We start from the raw sequence: 17,553 nt of genomic DNA, 5'->3' as shown, positions 1-17,553 counted from the left end.
TTTTTTTAAAATTTTTATCGGAAAGGCGGATATACAGAGAGGAGAGACAGAGAGGAAGATCTTCTGTCCGATGATTCACTCCCCAAGTGAGCGCAATGGCTGATGCTATGCCGATCCGAAGCCAGGAGCCTCTTCTGGGTCTCCCACACGGATGCAGGATCCCAAAGCTTTGGACTGTCCTCAACTGCTTTCCCAGGCCACAGTCAGGGAGCTGGGTGGGAAGCGGGGCTGCCGGGATTAGAACCAGCTCCCATATGGGATCCCAGGCTTGCAAGGAGAGCACCTTGACCACTGCGCCACCGCGCCGGACCCGATGAAATATATTCTTCTCTGTCTTTGCTCCTCTCTGTATCTCTGAATTTCCAATACCATTTTTCAAAATGTTTTAAAAGAGAAGCCAAAAGCTATAGACTAAGGAAACCAAGTTACAGAAATATATATATATTGCATAACAAGGGAAATATAAATACAATATCTATAACATACAGAATCGCAAGTTATTCCCCTAGATTTAATCTGGAGAAGCCCCCTTGACACTTTGTCTCTTACACATTGTTGTGAACGTGTAATCATGAGATTAAACACAGGAAGGAAACTGTAGCAGAATGGTCATGTTTTACTCAACAAAACTACCCATGTGCACTAATGGACCTTTTGTGGAAAACCAAACACACTGCTGAGAGGATCCAACAAAAATTCTGGGCAAGAGATCCACATATACAATCAAATTACTATGTATTTATAAGAAGCAGATATGGCACATTGTGAAAACAAAAAAATACAGACTAGTTAATGAACATCACTAAGAGAAATGAGATTGAAATTATTATTTCATATCATGTATTATTAAATATTCTTCACTTCAGCATTTTAAAGTCAAATGAACTAATGGGAGAGTCCAGGAGGTGGACTGATGTGAGAGGCGACAGCGGCCCCTGCAGTTGGAAGACTCAAGCTGCAAGAGAGAAAGTCACTTGCACCGCCCCTCACTCCCCCTAATTCCAGATTTCCTAGGGATGGCCTGACACTCCTTACACTTCTGATTGGCTGCGCATTGTGACATCATGCGGATCCAATCTCTTTATGAGCGGTCCAATAGCCGCATTACTGGTTCTGTTCCCAAGAAGGAGCAGGTGGCTCAGGAGGTGCTGCCCTGTGAGCTCCCTCCTCGCAGGAGACTCTGCAGGACAACAGACTACTTGGACTTTACGCAGTGAGTGTGTGTGCCAGAATCTCCTCAGGATTCAGGGCGGGAAGGGACAGTAAGGGGACCTTCTGGTCCTCACTCTGCAGCATGGACCTAGAACAAAAACCCTCTCATAGGGTCTGGTGACATCGAAACTACAGCCAGGAGCCACAGATTGCACTCAGAGACAAAAGGATTGTAGGTTTCCTTCTGTTCTCAGGAGAGAAGCTTTCTCTGGTCCTTATCTAATTCTAGCCTTGGCTCGCAGCCCTCTCTTACACCAACCATCAGGGTTGCTTGAGAGCCCCAAAATTACTTCAGATAAACAATGGATAAGGCCAGCTAGTTGATAGTCCCTCAGCTTGTACCTTACTGATGATGTTTCCATTTGGCCTTTGAGATAGACAAAGACACTGATATAGAAAGTCTGGAACAGGCAGGGAAAAGGCCAACTAGCCTAAAATGGCTCATCCTGTACTTACTGGTCAGGCTCACTATTTGCTTCTCTTGGATTTACTAGGTAGGATGTAGACTTAAATTCTTCCTCGCTCACTGGGTTGTTGGGGATTTCACTACTCACCTGTCTAAAACTTTTCTAGTCCTCAATTGTTAAAATGCAAAGTTCTGTAATACAGTCCATAATCACTATATACTGCAAAGTTTAGATTGTGGCCTAAGATTCCCACCCCCCAAATTTATCAATTTAAGGCTGCTAATGCTAAACAAAATCTAACAGCATAGAAACTTTAGTGTTGTTGCTCTCAGCTGTTATATCTGATGGATGTTAATGTTGATCTGTTCACTGTCCCTGTGCCACACTGATTTAGGTTAAACTCAAAAACATGTTAGCTTGGGAGTAAAAAGAAAAAAAAAATTTTATAGCAGCCGGTTGTGAATATACTAAAATTTAGATGTCAAGGAAGTAGTTACACGATGTGGTTTTCTAACATGTTTGTCACTCAATGCCACGTTAATTAACTTCATGATGTTGTTAATTTTGATGTTTCTTGCTGTTGTTGAAGTGGTGTAGTGACATCTCATTGGAGGGAATGATATTCTGCCAGCTCTACTTTCAGATCAAGGATGGTTTCCCAATGAAACTGTTGAAATTATCTGGACAGTAACAAGCTGAACTCTCTACATGGTAAATGCCCGCAATAAAGATATCGTAACTGGTTATGAACTCAATATGGGGTAAGCGCCTTGGGGAATCCCAGAACCTGTGAAACTGCGCACCGGGACTCAGGCAGAGGGGCTTCTTTAGAAGAACCCAAAGAAGGAGCTGTTAAGGCACCAGTACTGGTTTATCCTGATGGCATCTGATATGTTGTCACCCATTGACTTATGTTCTCATAGTTGGGATTAAATGTCCCTATGAATTGTAGAGGGAATAAGTCAGGTTCAAGAGAGAGAATTAAGGCAGGGAATAAATCTCTGAATGTCAAGAATTCTTATTCAATGTCAAGTGCTGCTTTCTGCCCTGGAAAATCACACTAGCCACAATTTCCTCCAAGATACAATCCAGTATGTTGTCTTTTTTTAAATCCTCTCACAAAATCAGCATTAGCACTTTAAAAGAACTGTTTCCTTTGAATGGCAGGCATGGGAGAAAAGCAGTGAATGGCTACCTGACACAGCACAGGAAAGCATCACTGACCTTTGTGGATGTGTGTGACAGTGGTTAAGATGACATTGGGACTCCTATGTCTCCATCAGAATGCCTGGGTTTCAGTTCTGTGCAAATGCAGTGTGCAACTACTGCCCCTGCTGGGAAGCAGCAGATAGCAGTTTGGGTATCATTGTGAAAAACCTGACTTATTTTTCATCTCATGGCTATTACAGGCATGTGGGAGGTGAGAGAGTGGAAGAAAATATCTGCCCAGTAAAACATACATTAATCAATAAAGCTTCAAAAGTCTTAGTATACCTCCTTTTACCTAAGTCCAGACATTTTGTTGGAATATCTTCTACTTGTGAACCCACATTGAAACATTTAAATGATCTTCAATACACTGTTTTTGTTTTTCTTAGGTTTAAAACACATTGTAACAAACAAATATGACTAACGTATCCTCTGGCTTGCTCATTCACCCTGAAAGATACCAATTCCTGCTTGTGGCCTGGGAAAGCAGTCAAGGACAGCCCAAAAGTTTAGAGTGGCAGCTACTGCCCCAAAACTGGACGTCATCTCTTGTGTTTCATCTATTTTATATCACTAACCCCTTGAAGCATTAATTTTTTCTTTTTCCTTCCAGAGCACCATTCCTTGGTGACATATTTATATCATCTAAAGAAATGATTGATGGGCCCTGGAGTGATGGCCTAGTCACAAAAGTCCTTGCCTTGAGTACACTGGGATCCCATAAGGGTGGTGGTTCAAATCACAGCAGCTCTACCTCTCATCCACCTTCCTGCTTGTGGCCTGGGAAAGAAGTCAAGGACAGCCCAAAGCCTTGGGATTCTCCACCCATGTGGGAGATCAGGAAAAGTTCCTGGCTTGTGGATCTTTGCTTCGGATCAGCACAGCACCAGCCATTGTGGTCACCTGGGGGGTGAATCATCTGATGGAAGATCTTCCTCTCTGTCTCTCCTCCTCTCTGTACATCTGACTTTGCAATAAAAATAAAATAAATGCTTTTAAAAAAAGGAAAAAGAAATGATTGGTATACTTTGTGTTCTCTTAGCCTTGTCTTCAAGGGAGTAAAAGCTGTGGAATGGCTAAGGTAAATCCTAGGATAGTGAGTTTGCGATACACAGCAAACACATTTATTTCCACTTCATGGAAGCTGTCCAACCTTGTGCACTCTTCTCTCCTCTGAGTCAAGCCAGATAGCTCTGATCTAAGAACAAGAAATCTTTTTCATATGACATGTTGTACATTACAGCAAGTGTTACCAGGAACACACAGTGGTTCTTTCCTGAGCTTATACTAACAGAGACTGGGGATCAGTTTCAAATTGAAATTTTATGTACTAAGTGAACAGGTTAACTTGGGAGACAGGAGGGGAAAAGCACATCCCAGGAGGGAGCTCAGACATGCGATTCCTGTTGAAGGGAGAGAGGGAGAGACTCCATTTTTTTCTTTTCTTCTTCTTTTTTTTTTTTTCTCTAGGAATCCTGATGAAATGCCATTTGGGAAAAAGCACTCTTCTAATGTCCCTGAGAATAGCCTCCAGCGTGGAGAAACTCTCAGTAGTAGGACAAGATACATATTTCTCTACAGTGTTTTGAACACAATGAGAAAGAAAAAGCTTTCAGTGGGAAGAAGATATTACTTATGTGTGAGCAACTTTATATTTAAGAGCCGTGTAATAAGCCACCTGTCAATGTGGGAGAAACAATTCAGGTTGAGAAGAAAATGTTCTACAAGAATCTTTATTTTGGCAAACATCAGGAAACACAATCAATAGAGAAACTCCATGGACATTTCAAGAGTGAGAAATCTCTTACGTGTACAACAGATGTCAAAGTAAATCAGACAAGCCGGAGAGCAAAAAGTTACCATATAAATAGATGCTGTACAAAATCTTTTAGATGTAAACTTGCCTTACCACCAAGCAGAGGACTGACTGACATAGGAGAAAATTTCAATGTGTGTAATGAATTGAATGAAAATATGTACCAGAAGTCAGAACTCACAAAGGATCAGAGTCTTCACACTGGAGAGAACGGATATGAGTGCAATAAGCTTAGGGAAGCCTTTGATGAGCAATCATCACTCCAGAGACATGAGAGTGCACCCCAGTCTCTCTGTCCTTGAAGAAGCTGTGCTAGAACTCCCCTGATAAGAAGTTAAATGCAACCCCCATCCTGTTTATCAGTCATATGTAATGAACATAGTATAACTTTCAGCCCAGGTGGTATGTTATCTTGGCCTAACTGCATGTGACCTGAACACAGCTTCCAAACCTGGATGTAACATGTTACCTGTGACTTGAGAGGTTCCAGAGAGATAGGCATGTCTACTAGCCAGTTACATTGTCATTGCTGGGTGGGAGTGCTATTGAAACCATTGTTCTGTCTCCCCCCCCCCCCATTTCTACTCTATATAAGCTTGTAAGATCTTCCCAGTAAACACATCTTTCACCAGTCTGTCTCCCATGGTTCTGCAGACAAAGAGCACCATCACCTCACTCAATGGTCTCAGAGCTTGCTGGTCAGAAAATGCCAGAGACTCCAGGAGGTATATCCCAGACATATAAAAATTGTCATCAGACTCTTGATGTTTATGTATTAGCTGCAGTTTATGTATCAGCTGCTTCCAATATTTTTCAGATCCATACCAATTTCATGCGTCATGGTTCCCCACAGTAAGTTTCTTGCATTGGATGAGCTACTCCTATAGACATCTGCCTCTGGCTGAAGTCTTTGAATTTTCCTGTCAACAGGTACTGAGTTGTAATGTTGTAATGTCAGCCTTGCCAAATTTATGCCTCAGTTGAAAGTCTTTCAACTGAACTCTTTCAACTGTAACAGTGAGCACCAGGATCAGCACTGTGGTATGACAGAATTATAAGCAAGCATTCAATTTCATAGGGTTTCATAAATTGTTTAAAAATTTTAAATTATACAAATTGTATAAATTGAATAATACTTTAAATTTCACATTAAAATGGGCTTATATTGTCTATTTATGTTGAGTATATTAAAGGTGTTATATGCTTTGTTTTTCCATAGCAACCAAGTAAACCTACTTCTTCCTAAACAGCCATCTGTATTCTGTATTTACAAGAGAGCCATTACTCCTGCAATCTGTCCCCAAATTATACATTTTCCTTCATAACACTTCCATGAGATTCTATTTCAAAATTGGACCAGAATAAATGTTAAGAATAAGGTTACACTGAAAACATTCTAGCCTAGACTGAATTTATTTGGCTGGAACTCCAGCTCCAATGTGTCAGATTGCAGACCTGGTTGTCCAGCCTTATTACAAGATCCTCTGGAAACTTCACAACACATTGACCTAAGCCAAATGTGAAGCTCTCAGGGACAAGTGAGGTTTACTAACGTGCAACCTAAGTTAGGTCAACATTCTGAAGAACCAAAAAAAAGAGTACAGACTCCAAATTGGCAGCAGCACTCCAGAAAATAAATTAATAAAAAAGTCATCTACACCACACAGAATGAAGCTAAAACACCAGGACAGCCCCTTTAAAATCGCATAGACAATAACTCAGACCTCTGAGTTAGAAACAATCCACACTCTGCAGACACTACCAACTCTAACAGTACATGGAAGGAGCATTTCACGAACCCAGGGCCCAACAATCTAAAAGTTGAAGACTGACCTACAGCCACCATTCACCAGAACTCACCTAAATACTCTCTAGTCCTGTGCTGCCTTTCATGCCCCACCACACCACTATGCCCCAAGCTAATCCTCCTTCAGAATGATCTTTAAAAGATTGATTGTATAGCAACTGTTCGAGTCTCCAAAGCATGGTTGTGCCAGTACAACAGGTTGCTGACATTATGACTCCTCCTTCTCAAAGCACTCCCAGCCCTTGTAAGAGAGTTGATCTCTCCAATTTCCACTTGACTTCTATATTAGCCTCCATGTCTCCTATTTCTCTCTGTTGCTGACTCCCTTTATGACTCCCTGTTAATGGTAAATCCATCACTCAATCAATAATTGATCAAACTGAAACACTAATCATCACTCTGACTTAGAAAACAAGTCATGGGTATTTTATCATTATTTTAAAATATCAATTTATTAATTCATTCACAGGTTGACACAGCTCCCTAGGAGTAGGGAATTCTCCTGCCCTCCCATTTGCAGAATTCTTCCCCCACTGATTTCCCTTTATCACCTTCAGAACTGGTTATTTTCAACTTCCCACTGTGTATGTGCATGAAGAGTCCTTGGTTCCAAAGACAGGAACCAGCGAGGTATTCTACATATATCCTTAGCTCCATCAAACTTTCAGTCATGGAGCTGACGGGTTCCCTGCCTGTCTGCTCAACAAAATATTTGTAATACCCTTTAGAGCTCAATCGGGCCCAACCAAATCTATGTGTGTTAAATTCACGAAGAATTCAGTAAAAAGCACGCAAACCAAGAGTCTTTCCTCATTCATGCATGCCTGAATGAAAAGCATGTCCTTTCTTGAGAGATGAAGTCATCACCTGCAATGTCTTTACAGGTGCTCACTGCCCCCGTGAGGCTGTACCCTACCCTCCAGCCAAAGTACATGAAATAGTCCTGTAGGGAAATGACTACATATGCAGGACTAGCCTCTTTGCATGTTTGTGCTTCCTCTTTTGAGTTCTGGCTCTGCCTCTGCCAGATGGGAGAACTGGCAAGAGCTGTTAAGCAGCTGTGTCTGGGTATCCTACTAAAGTGCACTGCTGGAAGCTTTCATGTTTTGGAAGATGGCTGCTCAGCTTCATGCTGGACCATGCCTGATGAATCAGGACTGTTCTGGTTGGCAGGCTGGACTCCACTTTCCTGAGGCTAAAGGCACTCTAGGGCTGCTGCTGGTCTTGCAGGGATTTGCACTCATCTAAGCTGAGTTCCTGAGTTCTCTGTTCCAAGTCCTGCTGGCTTCTTTGCCTTCCAGGTTGGAATGTTTTTAGGCTCTCCTGGCATACTGGTGTGTCTCTCTTGAGTTTCAGAGTCTGATGCTTCCTGTCCCAGTGATGCATGCCAATTGGCCCCATCCCAGGCACACTTGTGTACATAAATTAGCACAGAGGCATTTTGCTTCAAGGCTGCAGTCAGAGCACAGACGCTGACCTGCACATTATCTATCTGATACCAGTGACCATTAACAACTTTGTCATAGCACGAGTAATGTCCTCCGTGCCAAAAAGCACACGTGCACAAGGACAGCATAGAGGCTGTACTCCAGTGCCACCCCCCATTTGAACAAAACAAGTAAGCCCTCATGCCCAAGCGTTTAGAATAGTGCCGAGCTTTACCCATTTTTCCACGTGTAAAATCAGAAAAGTATTTCAACGCCAAGATGAGAACATTACCACATGTGTGCAAGGTGAATGTGAGGGAGACAAGTATCTTCTTGAGGAAGGCAGCACAATCATAGGCATTGTCTCTGTCCAGCTCTTCTGAGGTCACCAACTGCTCCAAGGTTTCCCACCCATTCTTGGTGGTGTGAATCTCCACCACGATGCCCAGGTAAGGGTCTCACATATCTGAAGTGCCTTGTCGCTGGAGACATGTGATTAGAGGCCTCCAGTATCCTTCAACTAGCTGATGTCTTAGGATCTGGTCCTCAGTGGGCCCCATGTTGGGGTGGAGGCCAAGCAGACCTGCTGCCCTGAGGGCATCAAACATGAGCAGAAACTCATGGGCATCTTCTTGGCAGTTTCTGTTAAAGCCGGCAACCACTGCTTGACAAGGCTGGATCACATCACCGGGACTGTGCAGAGCCCAAGGAAAGTGACTTTCCACATCACATAATGCGTGGATCTCTGAACAGTGCTGACAGGTGTGGAAGCATTCCTGAGACAGCAGATAGTTGGCAAGTGGCGGAATGAATGCCAGACATTGGAGGGCTGCATTCATGTAGCCGGCATTTCCTGGGTTCTACAAACCAGCCCTGATCCCAAATGATTTCATCCAGGTCAGAAAAGCTTACCCTCTGGTAGCTAACTCTGTTTCCTCCACAGCCAAATTCTTATCCAGCTGGGGATCTTTCTGAGGGCAGTAAATTTCCCTGGTACACACAAAGCACAGTGGCTATCAACCCCTTCTGAATTCCACTTAGAACATCTGTATGTGGCAAGGACCTGGGAATGAGACTCACTTCTTCAGTTCAGTGAAGCAGCCTTGAGCACTCCAGGGACCATGATCCCAAGATTTGTGTGCTGGTACTTGCACTGGCGTCCCACTCTCTGCTCTCCTCTCTGCCACCTTACTCAAGTCATGGATGCTCTCCCTCCATTCATCATCCTTATATAGCCAGCACTACCCCGCCCACAGTGGCCAGCTCCACCAATCAGTTTAAAGTCAGAGGCCTCAGGATGGGATACCATCACTCATGACTTCTCACATCACCTGCTTTCTCCACAGCACCGGGACAAGATGGACTCCACTGTGCTTTTAATTTGCTCTACTGTGTTCTTTAGCCACTAGTGCATGCCACCAGACCCAACTCTACTGTATTCTTAATATCTGATATATCAGCCTTGATTTGCTTTATTGCTTCCTTAAATTCTTTGAAAACTTGCATGAGCTTCTCATTTTTTTTATCAGAATCTTTAAAATGATCCTTATGGATTCTATGTCTCCCATTTTCTCAATGTCTTCCTCAGTTAACTCTGAGGTTGGCATAGGGTTTTGCTCCTTTGCAGGGGCATTTCAGTAATATTCATTGATCCTTTGTCTCTTCTTTTGCTCTTGATCATTGTACTTCTCCTTGGGACAGGTTTCTAAGCTGAGTCACCCACAGGTCTACAATGTGATTTTACTTATGGCAGTTGGTACACAATTTTTTCCTTGCAGCCACTTGTGCCACAACCTCCAGCAAGTTGCAGGTCTGGGTTCATATGTCAGCTTTCCATTGTGGTCTCCATAGACCCAGCTCTTATCACATCACTCTCCACCTCCTGTGATACCATGCTGAGGCTGCACCATTGTCTCTGCAAGCTTTCTACTACTTCCGGTTGGAGCAGGTCCTAGGATTAGAGAAAACAAGGTGTCCTATATAATTAGATTGTTGGTAGCACTGATCTTGTTGGAACCTGTTGGACATTAGGTCTGGGTGCCACACAGACCTATTTTGACCGGTACGATGCCACAGTCGGTATTATTTTCCTGCGGGAAAGTGTAATTCACAAAACTCAGTCAGTTCTCGCAAGCTCAGCACATGCACAGTTCACCGTTGTCCCCTACAGTCCCAAAGCTATTGCGACAGTGTGCAAAATGGCTCCTGACATACCACCACTACAGTTCTTGATCTGCTGGCCATCAGATAGGAGGGCTACACAGACCTGCCCCGGATGGAACCCCTTACAATGCACGTTGTTGCAGTTTACCAAGGCAGAAATGAGCTCACTTCCAGCTCAGTCCATGCTCAGTCCTTTCACTTGCCCTTTCCTCCTTATGCTACCGTCTGGGTCTTGGTACCAGTTCTGTTCTCGCTGCCTGGTTCCCCTCTTTTCTTGTATCTATAGCAAAGATTTGGAAGAATATGGATCTGAGGGAAGAATTTAGTAAATAGAGGGAGTATGGCAGTTGCCCTCGTGGCCACTTCTCGTTAGCCATGTCCAGTTCAGTATTATCACAAATGCAGTGGGAACCAACTAGCAGCTAATAGGCCATGAGAACTTCGTCTTTGTTTTTGTTTGCCTTCATCTGTAAGGAGGCCTAATTGCTGGTAGATGGCACCATTTACATGAGCTGTAGCAAAGGCACACATACAGACATGTACTGTAGGAAGCCATAATGCATGGAATCAGTGTGAATCTGAGCAGTAGTGGTGGCAACTGACACATAAACTCCACCTGAAAGAGGAACTCCAAGAGTCTGCTGCCAGACAATTCTTTTGTCTCTGAGAAATGCCTAACACAGCCTTGGGTGTTTTTTGAGTAGCAGTCCCAGAGACTCCTCAGGGCCATGACAATGGTGTAGCTTGGCTGAAAAAGCACCAGAGACAAACTGGTGAGGGATGTCCATTTATTGAAAACATCATTCAAGCATATGTATACAATGGAGGGGGAAGGCAGAAAGGTGGTCTCGATAGTACTCCCACCCTACACTGTTATTGTATCTTGCCAGTAGGCATGCCTATCTCTCTGGACATTCTAATCAAGTCCCCACTTACATTCTGTTAAAGGGTTGGGAGCTTAATGTTTTAGGCCATGTGCAGGTAGACCAAGATAAGCTAGCACCTGGGCTGAAAGCTATGCCTTTGGGTATGATCATTACATGTGACTGGTAAACAGAATAAAGGTTACATTTCACTTCTCAGAGTTGCTTATCAGGGAAATTCTAGCACAGCTTCGCAGGGACAGAGAAATTGGGATATAGCGTGCTACTACTCGGGATGTATGCCAGGTGAACAGGCCAAGATGCAGTCTTTGTTAGCTGAGGCCACTGCCAGGGCTTTGCCTTGGAGACACAGTGTGCCATGTGCCTATGGCGTCCTGCATGGAATAAGCAGGCAGAGATGCAGGAGCAATCTGCCATACTTATTATTCAAGGAGAGACAGTGGCCAAATAGGATCCACATTTGGCCAGATCTCACAAAAGAATCTTGCCTCTGCACAAGTTTCATCCTTCACACCTGGGTCTTTATCACTACAACTGCCACATGCATCACTTGATATTTGTGATTCCAATATAATTCTGTAATAGGATGAGGAATTTTGAGATTCTAAAAAAGATAAATGTGTAAATGAGAAACATGGTATTTCAAGCAAATGTTATACACTGAGCATTTAGTATCAACATTAAATCTGAAAGCAGAATTCCCATTTACAACCTCACAGCAAAGGGAGATTACATACAACTTGCATCTTAATTATTTTAGTAAGAAATAACCTCGATTCTGAAATAAAATGGTACTCCTCATGTTTAATAAACACTTGCTGAGACTTTCAAAGTATGTTTCCACATCCATTGCCCTTTCACAATGTTTTGTATTTGCACTCTTGCTAATGGTTCTTTCTTCATTCACTTTATAAGCTCTGACAGACAATAATAACAGGTTTATGGCAGCTATTCTTTGTGATTACATTTTTTGTAGTGCTGACGTCTGTGACTCTGCTAACGATTGACTTCAGAAAAATGATTTTTCATTCAATGCAGTATGTTTGCCCGTTTCTTTGAATATGCTTTGCACTGTGCTCAAAATGTTTGGGTGAATTTTAACACACATGTAATACATTCGTGCTTTCCTATGTGAATTCTGATGTTTAACAAAACTTGACTGCTTGCAACAGGATTTTCAACCCAATACATTCGTGTGTTTCTTATCCTGTATGCATTTCCTGATGTCAAATGAAACCTGTTTGGTAAGTAAAGGCTTTAAGATACACAATGAATTCATAAGTATTCTCCTGTGTGGATACTTTGATCTATGATTAGGTGTGACATATGAGAAAAAGCTTTTCCACACTCACGACATTCAAAAGGATTCTTCCACACTTTGGATTCTCTGATGTCTAATAATGTGTGCCACATGAAAAAACCTTTTTCACACTCACTACATTCATAAGGTTTTTCCTCAGTGTGGATTCTCTGGTGTCTAATGAGATATATTATATTATATTCTTACTTTTATTTGTATGACTTAAAAATAAAAGATTTTCCACTCACTACATTCATAAGGTTTTTCACCTGTGTGTATTCTCTGATGTAATCAAATGTTGACTTATCAGAAAATTCTATTCCACACTTACTACATTCATAAAATTTCTCCCCTTTGTAGACTCTCCGGATTTAAAGAGGTATGTGTTACGAAAAAAGCCTTTTCCACAATCACTACATTCATAAGGTTTTTCACATGTGGGGATTCTCTGATGCCTAACGAGGTGTGACTTACGAGTAAAAGCTTTTCCACAGTCACTACATAAATACAGATTTTCCCCAGTGTGCATTTTCTGATGATGAATGAAACCTGAGTGGTTACTAAAAGATTTTCAACATTCACTGCATTCATAAGGTTTTTCCCCAGTATGGATTCTCTGATGCCTAACGAGGTGTGACTTACAAATATAAGCTTTTCTACACTCACTACACTCATAAGGTTTTTCCCCAGTGTGGATTCTCTGATGCCTAATGAGGTCGGACTTATGAAGAAAAGCTTTTCCACACTCACTACATTCATAAGGTTTTTCCCCGGTATGGATTTTCTGATGTCTAAGGAGGTCTGCCTTACAAGGAAAGCCTTTTCCACACTCACTACATTCATAAGGTTTTTCCCCAGTGTGGATTCTCTGATGTCTAACACTTGACTTATACGAAAAAGCTTTTCCACACTCACTACATTCATAAGGTTTTTCACCTGTGTGGACTCTCTGATGATGAATGAATTCTGACTTTCTGGCAAAAGCTTTTCCACACTCACTACATTCATAAGGTTTTTCCCCAGTGTGGATTCTCTGATGACTAATGAGGTGTGACTTACGAATAAAAGCTTTTCCACACTCACTACATTCATAAGGTTTTTCCCCAGTGTGGATTCTCTGATGATGAACGAAGTCTGACTTTCTGAGCAAAGCTTTTCCACACTCACTACATTCATAAGGTTTTTCCCCTGTGTGGATTCTCTGATGCCAATGAGGTGTGACTTTTGAATAAAAGCTTTTCCACACTCACTACATTCATAAGGTTTTTCACCTGTGTGGATTCTCTGATGTGCAATGAGCTGTGACTTTTGAATAAAAGCTTTTCCACACTCACTACATTCATAAGGTTTTTCACCTGTGTGGACTCTCTGATGATAAACAAATTCTGTCTTTCTGGCAAAAGCTTTTCCACACTCACTACATTCATAAGGTTTTTCACCAGTGTGGATTCTCTGATGTCTAATGAGGTGTGACTTACAAATAAAAGCTTTTCCACACTCACTACATTCATAAGGTTTTTCCCCAGTGTGGCTTCTCTGATGCCTAACGAGGTGTGACTTACGAATAAAAGCTTTTCCACACTCACTACATTCATAAGGTTTTTCCCCTGTGTGCTTTCTCTGATGATGAATGAGTTGTGACTTATAGAAAAAGCTTTTCCACAATCACTACAATCAAAGGTTTCTCCCCAGTGTGGATTCTCTGATGCTAACGAGGCTTGACTTACAGAGAAAAAGCTCTCCCACACTCACTGCATTCATAAGGTTTTTGCCCAGGTGCGTTCTCTGATGCCTAATGAGAGATAACTGCTGCTGAATGAAATTTCCATGCTCGGTGTATTCATACGGATTCTCTGCAATTTGAAGGATTTGAACTCTAATGAGTTCTGACTTCTGGTTCCTGATTTCTTTACATTCATTTGACACATACAGATTTTCTCCTGAGTCAGTTCTCTGTTTGGGGGTAAGGAAAGATTTATAGTGGCCAACATGAATTGCTTCTCCCACACTGACAGGTTGCTGATTGCATAGGTCTTTGGTATAAATGTGCTCACACGTAAGGACTATCTTCTGTCTGCTGAAAGCTTTCTCTTTCCCATTGTGTTCAAAGGACTGCTGACAAATGTGGATCTTGTCAAGATGACTGAGATTTTTCTCACTCTCGAGGTTGTTCTCAGGAACAACTGAGGCCTGCTTCTTTTCAAATGGCATTTCATCAGACTTCCTATGGGATAAGAGAAATTAAAATAAACTATGATGTCATTTCCTCTCTCCTTTCAAAAGGCATTAGATCTCTGAGCCCCTCCTGGGAGTTACTTTCCTCCTCCCCTCTTCCAAGTTCAACTGGTCCATTAACAAGTAATAATTAGACTAGTTTCCATTTCCTGTTTCTACACCATGTTAAAGGAAAGATTCACTGAGCTTTCCTGGTAACATTTGGTTTGGTGCACAATATGGGACTTGAAAAAGTATTTTGGCTCTTATACAAGACCAATGAGCGCAGACTTAGGAAAAAGAAGATTCCACATCATTTGTACTGAGCCTGTGGAAATGACCTTATTACCACATGCCTCTGAAAAATATGAACACTCCCACGTACCCATGCAATCCTCAGCCACAACCTAGGTCCGGCTAAACCTCCAGATGGATTGTATTAGGAAAGGCCACAGCACACAGCAACGTGAAGTGGAAGTGGGGGAAGACAAGACTGAGCCAGGTTGCAACACATGCTGGTGGAAAATGAGTTGAGGCAAGCCGTGGCAGTCAGGGTGATGTTGGTGCTGGACTCATAATGCCTGCGTGAAGGAGATCCACTGGGTCCCTGGTAGCCTTGTCTGGGACCTTAGGCACAGCTGTGCAATAAGCACAGTTTATGAACCCCAGTGGCTGCATGTGTGGTGGTTTCTGTTGCCTGGCCTGAAGGCTTGGCTGGTCAGTGCAATGGGTCCTGGGTCTGCGAGTCCTGGGAGTAGATGGTGTGGCAGGCCTCAGATCACATGGCTAGGATACTTTACATGCCTGCATGGTGGTGCTAGCTCAGTGAGCACTGAGGGTGGGGCTCCACTGGGCAGGATTGACTGGCTCAGTTCTTGTAAGGACCGGTACTCCTTAGTTGAAAAGGAGTATTGGACAGCTGGTCTGGATCCACCTGGAGATGGCAGCCCACTGAGGCCTGGAAAGCACATCCAAGAGAAAGGAAAGAACAGACGGAATAACTACCTCAGCCAAATGATGATAGCAAATATCTGGAGGAAAGAAGACCCTAAGGTCAACCATGTCAGCCAATGAACATTGAAAGGGTTTCCTCTTGCTTGAATCAGTGAGATGGACCCCATTTCAGAACTATCAGAACCACCGGGAAAGAAATGTTGGAGGGTGTGCCATATTGACACCCTAGTTTGGTATCAGGGGTCCAGTACCCATCCTTAAGTACTAGGATGGTTGGGAGGCCTAGTATAGCTTCTCTGAATATCATTTAGCCTTGACCTAAAACAGGAAGGAAAAATAGAAGATTTGCAAATGATAATACCAATTTTAACACACATTGAGTGCAATTAAATCACACACACACACACACACACAATACACAGAAACCCAACTCATAAAAAAATGATTAAGTTGCATTCCCCTAGTCCCACCCACCTCATGATGTTGGAGGTGGGTGGAGTCTAGGCCTGCCTTGTACCCAATGTATCCACTCCCAGCGTACTCACCAGGGAGGGCGAAGCCTTTCGAGCCCAGGAAGGCCAAGACTCAGCTCTTCACATAGTCATAGTGGTTGGACATAGAGCTATGTGGCTGGACTTAGCAAAGACTCCACAAGATTTCTACTGAGCCATTGGAAATGACCCTTGGCACACCATGCCTCTGCACAAACATGAACACATCCACCAACGTAACCTCCAGTCACTGTCTAGCTCCACCTAAACCTCCAGACTCATTGTGCTTTTAGGATGTGGGGGGTGGGGGAGGAGATAAGAAGTATAACACTTTAGGACCTTAGAGGCTTTAATCACCAACTACCTATTTTCACTTTTGCTGTCATGTCAATTTTCATTTTAGAAGCAAGTCTCTGGGTCCTAACACTTGGGAAACTGTTGGAGGATTGACACAAGAGGCCAATTTTCTGCATGACTTGAAGCTCCTTCAGTGGATCCTGAATCTCAACTACCTGACATGGGACCAAAGTTCTGGGCTCCTTTTTCACACTTCACACTGGTTTATCAGCATTGAAGGAGGGATGAGAGTCCAGACATCACCAAATATTCACTTTGGTTTGAGTTTTTATTGTTAAGCTGTATTTATATTTACTGGAAATTCAGATATACAGAGAGGATGTAAGACACACAAGAAGATCTTCCAAATGCTGACTCACATTCCAAAAATACACAACTGCCAGAGCTGTTTCAAAGCCAAATACTAGGAGCTTCTTCTGGGTCTCCCACACAGATGTATAGCCATAAGCTTGTGGGGTGTCCTCACCAACTTTCCCAGACCACAGGCTGCTGAGGTCCATGCAGTGGATGTGAAAGACATGAAGGTGTGAAGAGAACTTTTCCATTGCAGGCAAGGCCACAAGGAATTTTCCGCTGCATGGCAAGGCCCAGCTGGATGTCTCTACAACCACCTGAAAAGCAGTTTCATTTCCCTTTGCATACACACTGGACAAGCCCACAGACATATTTGTAATTAGGCATTGTCTGTCACTGTGGAGTTGAATTTATGATTAGTGTGTGCTTAGAAGATGATGTTGGTGATACCATCTTAGCAAAAGGGTCTTTTATTATTCCTGCTCCCTCAGCTGCCCCTCTGATCATATGAAAATCAAGGGTGTTAAGTCCCTACACCTAGCAGGAACCTAGGCTTAGGGTTGTCCTCCTAGATTGGCCACATGCTAATCAAGGATGTTAAGTCCTTAGATGTAGTGGAAATCTATTCTTTCCCTCTTGCATTAGTCTTTAGGTCCCTCCTTTTGTGATGCACTTCCTCCCTAAACTGAATCAAGACTAAGTTGGAGCATCAGAATAGTAATAGGAATGTGTTACTGATTGACATGTACCATCTATTGAGAACTTCCTCACCACAGGATTAGGACAGCTGATATCCTGCCTCAAGGTGAAATAATTGGTAGAACTATCCTTAGGAAGGCCTGCTTGACCAGGTGTGAAAAGTGGGTGTCACGGTTCGTGAAGGCTTCTGTACAAAGAAAGAGGACAGCTTTCTTGAATTGTCCATTATGATCCTGAAACTGTAGTGGTCCATTTATTTTCTATGCCTACTCCAGGCGTCCTTCTTAAGTTCTGAACTTGGCTAATCTGGACACCTGCA

At 42.8% G+C, this 17,553-nt stretch overlaps 1 pseudogene; it reads right to left on the bottom strand.

The window, feature by feature from the left end:
- Positions 1-1,206: 1,206 nt before the first annotated feature.
- LOC121150059 lies at positions 1,207-8,771 on the bottom strand (annotated as a pseudogene).
- Positions 8,772-17,553: the final 8,782 nt, after the last annotated feature.

This window comes from Ochotona curzoniae, unplaced genomic scaffold, assembly GCF_017591425.1.
Source record: "Ochotona curzoniae isolate NIBS_2020 unplaced genomic scaffold, NIBS_Ocur_1.0 contig_199, whole genome shotgun sequence".
Lineage (NCBI taxonomy): Eukaryota > Metazoa > Chordata > Mammalia > Lagomorpha > Ochotonidae > Ochotona > Ochotona curzoniae.
The sequence above is the reverse complement of the archived record's forward strand: the minus strand, read 5'-3'. Positions and strand labels throughout refer to the sequence as shown.